The sequence below is a fragment of the Phascolarctos cinereus genome, unplaced genomic scaffold, assembly GCF_003287225.1.
Source record: "Phascolarctos cinereus isolate Bilbo 61053 unplaced genomic scaffold, phaCin_HiC Scaffold_2;HRSCAF=192, whole genome shotgun sequence".
Classification (NCBI taxonomy): domain Eukaryota; kingdom Metazoa; phylum Chordata; class Mammalia; order Diprotodontia; family Phascolarctidae; genus Phascolarctos; species Phascolarctos cinereus.
The window spans coordinates 405,442,786-405,451,224 of record NW_027555625.1 but is presented as its reverse complement, the minus strand read 5'-3'; the positions used below and the strand labels follow the sequence as shown (position 1 = coordinate 405,451,224).

Genomic DNA, 8,439 nt, shown 5'->3' with positions numbered 1-8,439 from the left:
TTCTAACAAAGCTAAAGCCCAGAATGATGTGAGGCTGGTAAGAATTGTGAAGAGAAATAAAATGCCTCTTTGGCTCAGTTGAATTTTTTATCTGTATTGAGGAAAATATAATAAAAAGGTATAGAAGTTTGCTCTGGGTGAATGTGATGATGGTAAGGGGAAATAAAGAGAAGAAAGAACTTCTCAACTCTTCTTTTACTTCTGGGTTTTTTATTTTGTTTCAGTTTTTGTTTTGTCAAGGAGAATTATATTTATAGTAGCAGGAACAATTCCAAATACAAGTAGAGAACTGAAACCCAAGACAAGAAGGGGGATAGTAAGAAATGCCTAACTGCTCTTGATTCATTCAAATCACCAGGCCCAGATGGTCTGTCCCAGGGTCCCAGCCCTTGCAAGGCCTCTTTGAAAGATGCTGCAGAAGGGAGATGCTGAAATATCAGTGAAGAACAAATGTCTCTGCATTCAGAAAAGGGAAGAGAGACCACAAGAAAAACCCTGGAACAGCTAAACCAGAAGAAAGATGGGGTGCAGCAGTCCAGTAGCCCAGGTAGTTTGAGGGACTAATGGAAAAGGCCCCTCTTGCCCTGGGGGAAGGGGAGCAGTATGGAATGGGAGGCGTCCCAGCAAGCTAGCTGAAAGCCCCATCTCAACATACCAGGAGGAGATCCTGAAACCCAGGTGGTGGAGCAGGCAAACATCAACACCAGGACCTCTGAGCACCTCAGTAAGGGTGGGGGAACCAGTGGAAACCAGCTTGGAAAACCACCAGGTGTCTCAGTGTTCTACAGCATCTGGGTCTCCTAGTACCCCAGCAAAACTAAGGGAAGCAGCACTACAAGGGGCCCCAGGTGGATTAATATCCTGCAACATCCATCTGAAAGGAGCTGAAGAAAACCAAAGGAAGGAAAGGCAAGGGTGAGCAGGAAATCTCCAGGAGCCACACTACCCAATCCTACCCCTAGAGTGCCAGTGTTGCTGATTCCAGCCCAACACCAGGTAAGCTGCCAGAATCCTACAGCCTCCAACTGCCAACACTGGAGGGTCCAGCACACAAAGCCAGTGACCAGGCCCCAGGCTCCCGACACAAGAAGCTTGGGTCAGTGCCCTCTGCTTCCTAGCAGGAGAGCTCAATCTCTTTAAAGGCCAGGAAATTAGCAAACACCAAGAGCAAAAAGAATTGTATAATAGATTCTTATTATGGGAAGAGTGAAGATCAAGCCCGAAATTCTGAAGAGGACAACATTGTCAACAAACCCATATCTGGAACCTCAAAAGGGAATGTGAAGTGGTCTGAAGCCCAAAAAGCCTTCTTAGAAGAGCTCAAGAAGGGTTTTAAAAGTCAAATGAGAGAGGCAGAAAAGGGAACAGAGTCTGCAAAGTAAGCCAGATAACTCAGCATTGATGCCTGGCAATATTCCAGAGTGTATAATTAAATAATTGTTAATGTACACCTAGAAAAGGAAAGAGTGGTTAGACAGAATTAGCGTGGCTTCATTGAGAACAGGTCATACCAGGAGAATGTGATTTCCTTTTGTTATAGGGTCACTAAACTGGTAGATTAATGAATTAAACAGCAAGAATTTATTAAGTGTCTACTGTGATCCAGGCACTGCTCTAGGTTCTGGGGCTACAAATATGAAGGTGAGATATCCCTGCGTTTAGGAGTCCCATTCTACCGGAGGGATTAAACATGTCCGTTGACGAGTAAACATAGACTTTGTGCACAATTCTGGTGGCGGTAGTAGCAGTTGTTGTTGTTCAGTTGTGTGTGACTCTTCATGACCCCATTTGGGATTTTCTTGGCAAAGATACTGGAGGGGTTCGCCATTTCCTTCTCCAGCTCATTTTACAGATGAGGAAAATGAGGTAAACAGGTTAAGTGACTTTCCCAGAGTCACACAGCTAGTAAATGTGTGAGGCTGGATTTGAACTCTGGTCCTCCTGATTCCAGCCCTGGAGTCCTATCCACTGTACCACCTAGCTCCACCTTGACGCAAAATAAATATCATGTAATTTGGAGGAATGCTGTAGATGCCTTGATGTCAGCAAACATTTGACAGATGCTCTCTGTTTACAAGATGCAGTGATGTGGACTAGAAAACTAATTGCAGACTGCTTTTCAAAATAAATTACCAATAAGCCAGAGAACAGTACAGTTGGATAGAGTAAAAGATGGTTGAGAGATCACTCCAAAAGAACAAACACCCATGGTTTAATGTCAGTTTGTGAAAAGGTCTCTAGTGGTTTATCCCAAAGACACAAAGTGACTTATATGTAACCACAGAATTGTGATGCCAATTCTAGTATCCCAATTACCACACCATACTGTCTAGATGTCCTCAGAGGTTTCAACTCTGGGATTTTGTGGATTATAGTATGTTAGACGTAGAAGAGATCCCAGAAAACATTTGGTCTGGGCTTAGAAAATTAATAATTCCTATAAATTGTGCTAATGTGTAGTGTTGGGAGTGGTGGGGGTGGTAAGGATGTGTGTGTGGAGGGGTGGGGATGGGCACGTAATAAACATAAATGCTTATTAATAGCACCTACTATGTGTTAGGCCCTGTACTGAGTACTTTCTACAAATATCTCATTTGCTCCTCAAAACATCTCTGTAAGGTAGTCGCTATTATTGTCCCTATTATATAATTGAGGAAACTGAGGCAAAAGAGGTTGAGTGACTTGCTCAGGGTCACACAGCTAATAAGGATCTGAGGGAAGATTTGAACTCACATCTTCCCGACTCCAGGTTCTATCTACTGTGCCACCTAGCTTCCTTTAAAAGACAGGCAACTAATATTCTCCCTAGAGACTAAGATTTAAAGTGGAATGTCAAAACCAATTTGGAAACCAATGAATGTGTCAGATGTTTTATTACATCTTCTGATGCTTGTTAGATTTAATTTTGTGAGATTAGCTCTCCTCATGTCAGTTCTCCTCAGCTTATTAATATTGCCACCCTCTGTATATTTAGCATCTTACTTATAGTCAGGGCACTTTTACAGCTATAAATCTTATTTGATTCTTATAACATATGGTAAGTTTGATGGAAAAGGTGTTATATCCCCATTAGACAGATGAGAAAAGTGAGCCCTAGAGAAGGAATTTGCTTTTCCCAAGGTCATACAGAAAAGGAGGGGAAGGTAGAGGAGTTGAACTATTTCTCTGAAAGAGCCTACTCTGGCTATTTGGGTGGTGGAAAGGGTTAATAAATATGAAGCCATTTAGAACCTTTCAGCACTCTCTTATCTCTTGTTCTTTTTTTCCCCCCTCTGTTCCAGACTCCCTTCCAGAGAATTCAATTCAAGATGATTTCTGCAGATAGGAAGTTGCAGGTCTGTGCTTGGCCCTGTTCTGCCAAGCAAAGGTAATTTTGAAAATGTTTCCAAGAGCCACCAGCTGTTAGTATAAAGATTAGGGAAACGAAACTTGGGGCAGAGTGAACCCTGGCATCTCTGACTTGGGCCATGGAGGCAAATCTCACTGAATCTCCTAGGAAGTATTCTCATTCTACTGCAAACTGAGAATCAGCACTATTAGAACAGCGGTGGGGAAATCACATGCCTGTTGGCTTGGTTTGCTCTTTTTTTACTTCCCTCTACACAGTTCTGCTGCTTGGCAAAGGGACCTGCAATGAGTTGTTCTGAGTGCACTATGGATCTCAGTGTCCTTCCCCAGCCCAAGCGTTCAAGGAGCATAGAATGTCAGAGCCAGAAGGTGCCTTGAAATGTCATCTAATACAACCTGGCAAAATACAGAATCACGTCAGAGCTGAAGGGAACCCTGCACAACTTGCTCCCCTATTTTTACAGATGAAGAGTCCAAAGTTCTGAAAGGTTCAGTGACTTCTCCTAGGTCTAACAGCTACTAAGGGGCCTACCTGTGGTTACCTGTGGTAAAAGGTGGAGTCAAAAGACCCGGGTTCAAATTCTGACTGGGCTGTTTGTATGACCTTAAATAAGCCCCTTCTCTCTGTCTGTCTCCAATTCCTCATTTGTAAAATGAAGAGACTGTCCTTCTAGGACTCAATGAGGAATCTAAGGGACCTTCCAGTTTGAAATCCCTAGCTCCTGAATCCCATTCCCATGCTTTTTTCCACTTTACTCTCATTTTTCTGAACAGTAATCAGACTTGAACACTGTGTCCTTCTATGCATTAACCTGTTTGTGTGATCATGGAATACTCGAAATGTTGTCTTTGACGTCTTTGAGCAGGCAGTTTGTCTTTCTTCCATTATCCTTCCCATCCCCACCCCACCCCCCTGCTCCTTTTCATAGCTTCCACGGGCTAATCAGAGGCCCCTCTTATAGCCTCATTTGGACCTGCCCCCTTGCCAAACTGTTTTAGATCTTTTCTGAGACCTCTGATGTAAAACCAGGTGATTTATAGGTTCTCTTCTACCTTTAATTTTCCTAGCCCACCTCCCCATCAAATTACTAAATTTCACTAATCTAATGTCCCATGACTGTAGCCATCCATTTAAGTGACATGTTTCATAAAGCTGGCTTCATTCATGCTAAGATGTGGATGGCTCAATATATATTCCCTATATGTAATAATAACTCATTTTCTTACAGGTACAAACTATATAAGATAAATAGGAAATAATTAAGAGAGGGAAGGGACTAGAATTAAGAGAGGTTGGAAAAGATTTCCTGTAGAAAATGGGATTTTATTTGGGACTTAAAGGAAGCCAGGAAGTGGAGATGAGGAGACAGAGCATTCCAGATGTGGAGGATAGTCAGAAAGAATGGCAGGAGCTATGTAATGGAGTGTTTTGTTCATGGAATAGTAAGGGGGTGGCATCACTGCATCAAGAAGTACCTGCCAGGGACTAAGGTATTAGAAGATTGGTAGGTAGGAGTGGGCTAGGTTATAAAGGGCTTTTAAGGTCAACCAAAGGATTTTGCATTTGATCCTGGGGGACATAGAGAGCCACTGGAGTTTGTTGAGGAGATGAGACACATAGGAGGATTGATTAACTCAACTGAGGCCATCTTTTGGGCCACTTGCCTCATGTGCAAAAATTCCTAGGTAGGATCTACTTACAATAACCCTATGAGACAGGTACAGTGAGTGTGATGATGATTTTTTTTTTCAGACAAGAAAGCAGAGGCTTGGAGAGATTGAACCAAGCCTCATGGCTACGTCTCTAGGCCTTCTGACTGGGCCTTCTGTGCTCTTGCTATGGCATTGCCAGTCTACCCACCTGAGAGTAATTTCCCTGCTCTGCCTCCTAGGTATGTTATGGGAAGTGACCAAAAAATGGCTATAATGTATGGCACTTCCTCTAGGGGAATAACAGCTATTTCCTTTATTCCACGTAGAGGAAAATCAGTCATGAGTGAAGCCAGTGAAACTCGGTGTGGCCTCTTTCACATCTGTTCATTTTGTCCCTGAGTCAGCTCTGATGTGTTCCACTCGAGTGGCCTGCCAGGTGAATCTGTTTCACTGTCCTTCTTCCTAAATTGAGTTTTCTTCACTCTTACAGCTGCCTGCTCTGCCAACCATAACCACTCCAGAAGCCCTTGGCTCTGCTTTCATTCATGAAAGCAGATGCTTTCCCAAACTCATCTTGTGTCTGCTGAATTTGGGGGAGTCCAGCATGTAAAGAGGGCGCAGTGGGATGGGAGATGATGCACTGAACATGTTGATAATATCACCTGCTGAGTGGGCATGGAAACTGCCAGGAAACACAGCCCTTACTTCATGTGTTTAAATAAAATATCAAAGACAGAAAAAGTGAAGGCAGGAGGGGGAAAGATTTTTAAAAAAGCACATTTGCCTAAGGCATCTTGGAAGCAGGAGTTCATGTCTTAGGATTCTGAGTGATGAACAATTCACAGAAAGACCTCATTCTGGTTCTTTCAACCTGGTATCAGAGGAAAATGACTCCCTTTGTTGCATTCTTGATCAACTATTACTTCTACTTGGAATCTCCCCACCCCCTCCTTGCTGCCTCTCAAGTTCTCATATGTTTGGATTTTTCCCATCCTTCAAGGCCAGCTTTCATGCCATGTCTCTCATGGAGACATTCCTTACTTCCAAGTGTTGTCCTTCCTTCGAATCCTCGTAAATTTTTTTTTAATATAAATTTATTTATTTTTAGTTTTCAACATTCCCTTCCACAAGTTTTTGAGTTCCAAATTTTCACCCCCTCCCCCTCTCCCCCCATCCCAAGATGGCGTGCATTCTGAATATCCCTTCCCCTAGTCTGTCCTTTCTTCTATCTCTCCCCCCTTCTCTTATCCCCTTCCCCTCCTATTTTCCTGTAGAGCAGGATAGACTTCTGTACCCCATTTCCTGTATTTCTTATTTCCCACTAGCATGTGAAAACATTTTTTTAAAACATATGTTTTTAAAACTTTAGGTTTCAAATTTTCCTTCTTCCTCCCTCCCCACTCACCCTCATCGAAAAGGCAAGCAACTCAATATAGGTTGTACATGTGTAGTTATGCAAAACACTTCCATAGTAGACATGTTGTGGAAAACTAACTCTATTTCCCTTAATCCTATCCTTCCTCCTATTTATTCTATTCTTTCTTTTGACCCTGTCCCTCCTCAGAAGTATTTACTTCTGATTACCCTCTTTCCCAATCTGCCCTCCTCTCTATCATCCCCCTGCTCTCTTGTCTCCTTCTCCCCCTATTTTCCTGTAGGGTAAGACAGATTTCCATACCCAGTTGAATGTGTATGTTATTCCCTCCTTAAGCCAAATCCTACGAGAATAAGATTCACTCATTCTCTCTCACCTTCCCCCATTTCCCCTCCACTGTAAGAGACTTTTCTTTTCTGGTTTTTTTTTGTGAAATATTTACCCCATTCTACCTCTCCCTTTCTATTTCTCCGAGTGTAATCCTCTCTCATCCCTTAATTTTATTCTCCACATATGACCCCTTAATCTTCAACTCACCCTGTGCCCTCTATCTATCTATCTATCTATCTATCTATCTATCTATCTATACATACATATAATTTTTTTCCTCCAACTACCCTAATACTGACAAAGGTCTCATGAGTTATAAATATCATCTTTCCATGCAGGAATGTGAACAGTTCAGTCTTAATAAATCTGTTATGATTTCTCTTTCCTGTTTACCTCTTCATGTACCACTTGAGTTCTATATTTGAAAGTCAAATTTTCTATTCAGATCTGGTCTTTTCATCAAGAATGCTTGAAAATCCTCTATTTCACTGAATGACCATTTTTTCCCCTGAAGGATCATACTCATTTTTGCTGGGTAGGTGATTCTTGGTTGTAATCCTATCTCCTTTGCCCTCTGAAATATTATATTCCATGCCCTGTGGTCGTTTAATGTAGAAGCTGCTAAATCTTGTGTTATCCTGATTGTGTTTTCACAGTACTTGAATTGTTTCTTTCTGGCAGCTTGTAATATTTTCTCCTTGACCTGGGAGCTCTGGAATTTGGCTATAACATTCCTAGGAGTTTTCCTTTGGGGATCTCTTTCAGGAGGAGATCTGTGGTGAATACTCATAATACTTCACATGGACTTTTTTCATGTACCGAGAACAATATAGTTATTCCTACGTGTGTTTTCAAAGCCCTATTAAACTGCAAGCCACCTGAGGATGGAGGGCACATCTTATTCAAATTTGTAACCTCTGTAACATATAAACCAATACTCTGTGGATAGCAGGTACTCAGGAAATAGTTCATGAATAAATGAGTAATTCAATGAGTGAGTGAATGAATGAATGCTTCCATAAAACTCCAGAGCTGGAAACACAAGGCAGGAATTAGGGGAAAATCATAGACTCCTTAATTAGCCTAGCAAAGAAATTATTTTACTTTCCTTCCTTCCTTCCTTCCTTCCTTCCTTCCTTCCTTCCTTCCTTCCTTCCTTCCTTCCTTCCTTCCTTCCTCCCTTCTTTCCTTCATCCTTTCTTTTTCCTCCCTCCTTCCCTCCTTCCCTCCTTTTATCTTTAATTCTATATTGTTTTATTGATAGCTTTTGTTTTTTATCACATTTTATATCAGTTCATTTCTGAACATAACCTTTCACAACCCCCTGCTCCCACCCCCACCAGTAGCAAACCATTCTTTGAGAAAAAGATTTAAAGAGAAAGAGGAAAAAAACAATTCAGCAAAATGAACACATCGTGACAGCATATGCAATATTCCACCCTTAGAGTTCCATCTCCCTACAATGAAGGAAAGGGAATGCATTTTTTTCTCAGTTCTCTTCTAGGTTGGTAAAGAAATCCTAAAGAATAAACACCAGGCTTCCAAAGGTAGCTTCTTAGGCAGCAGCAGGGCCTTGGATGGATAATAGGGACAAAACTCTGAACTACACTTTAAAATTCCTCCAGACATACCTAGTTTCTTATGGTTAAGAACAAAACTGAAAATGTAGCCCTCCCCTTCGGGAATTCAAACCATGCTCAAATGCTCTGTGAGAGATATCTCTGATATGTCAT

The 8,439-nt window shown here is 41.8% G+C and overlaps 1 long non-coding RNA gene across 1 annotated transcript; it reads left to right on the top strand.

Moving 5' to 3' along the window:
- Positions 1-301: 301 nt before the first annotated feature.
- LOC144455989 (uncharacterized) lies at positions 302-7,700 on the top strand. Its single transcript, XR_013484891.1, has 2 exons — positions 302-996; positions 3,282-7,700. It is a non-coding gene; the product is annotated as an uncharacterized LOC144455989 (long non-coding RNA).
- Positions 7,701-8,439: the final 739 nt, after the last annotated feature.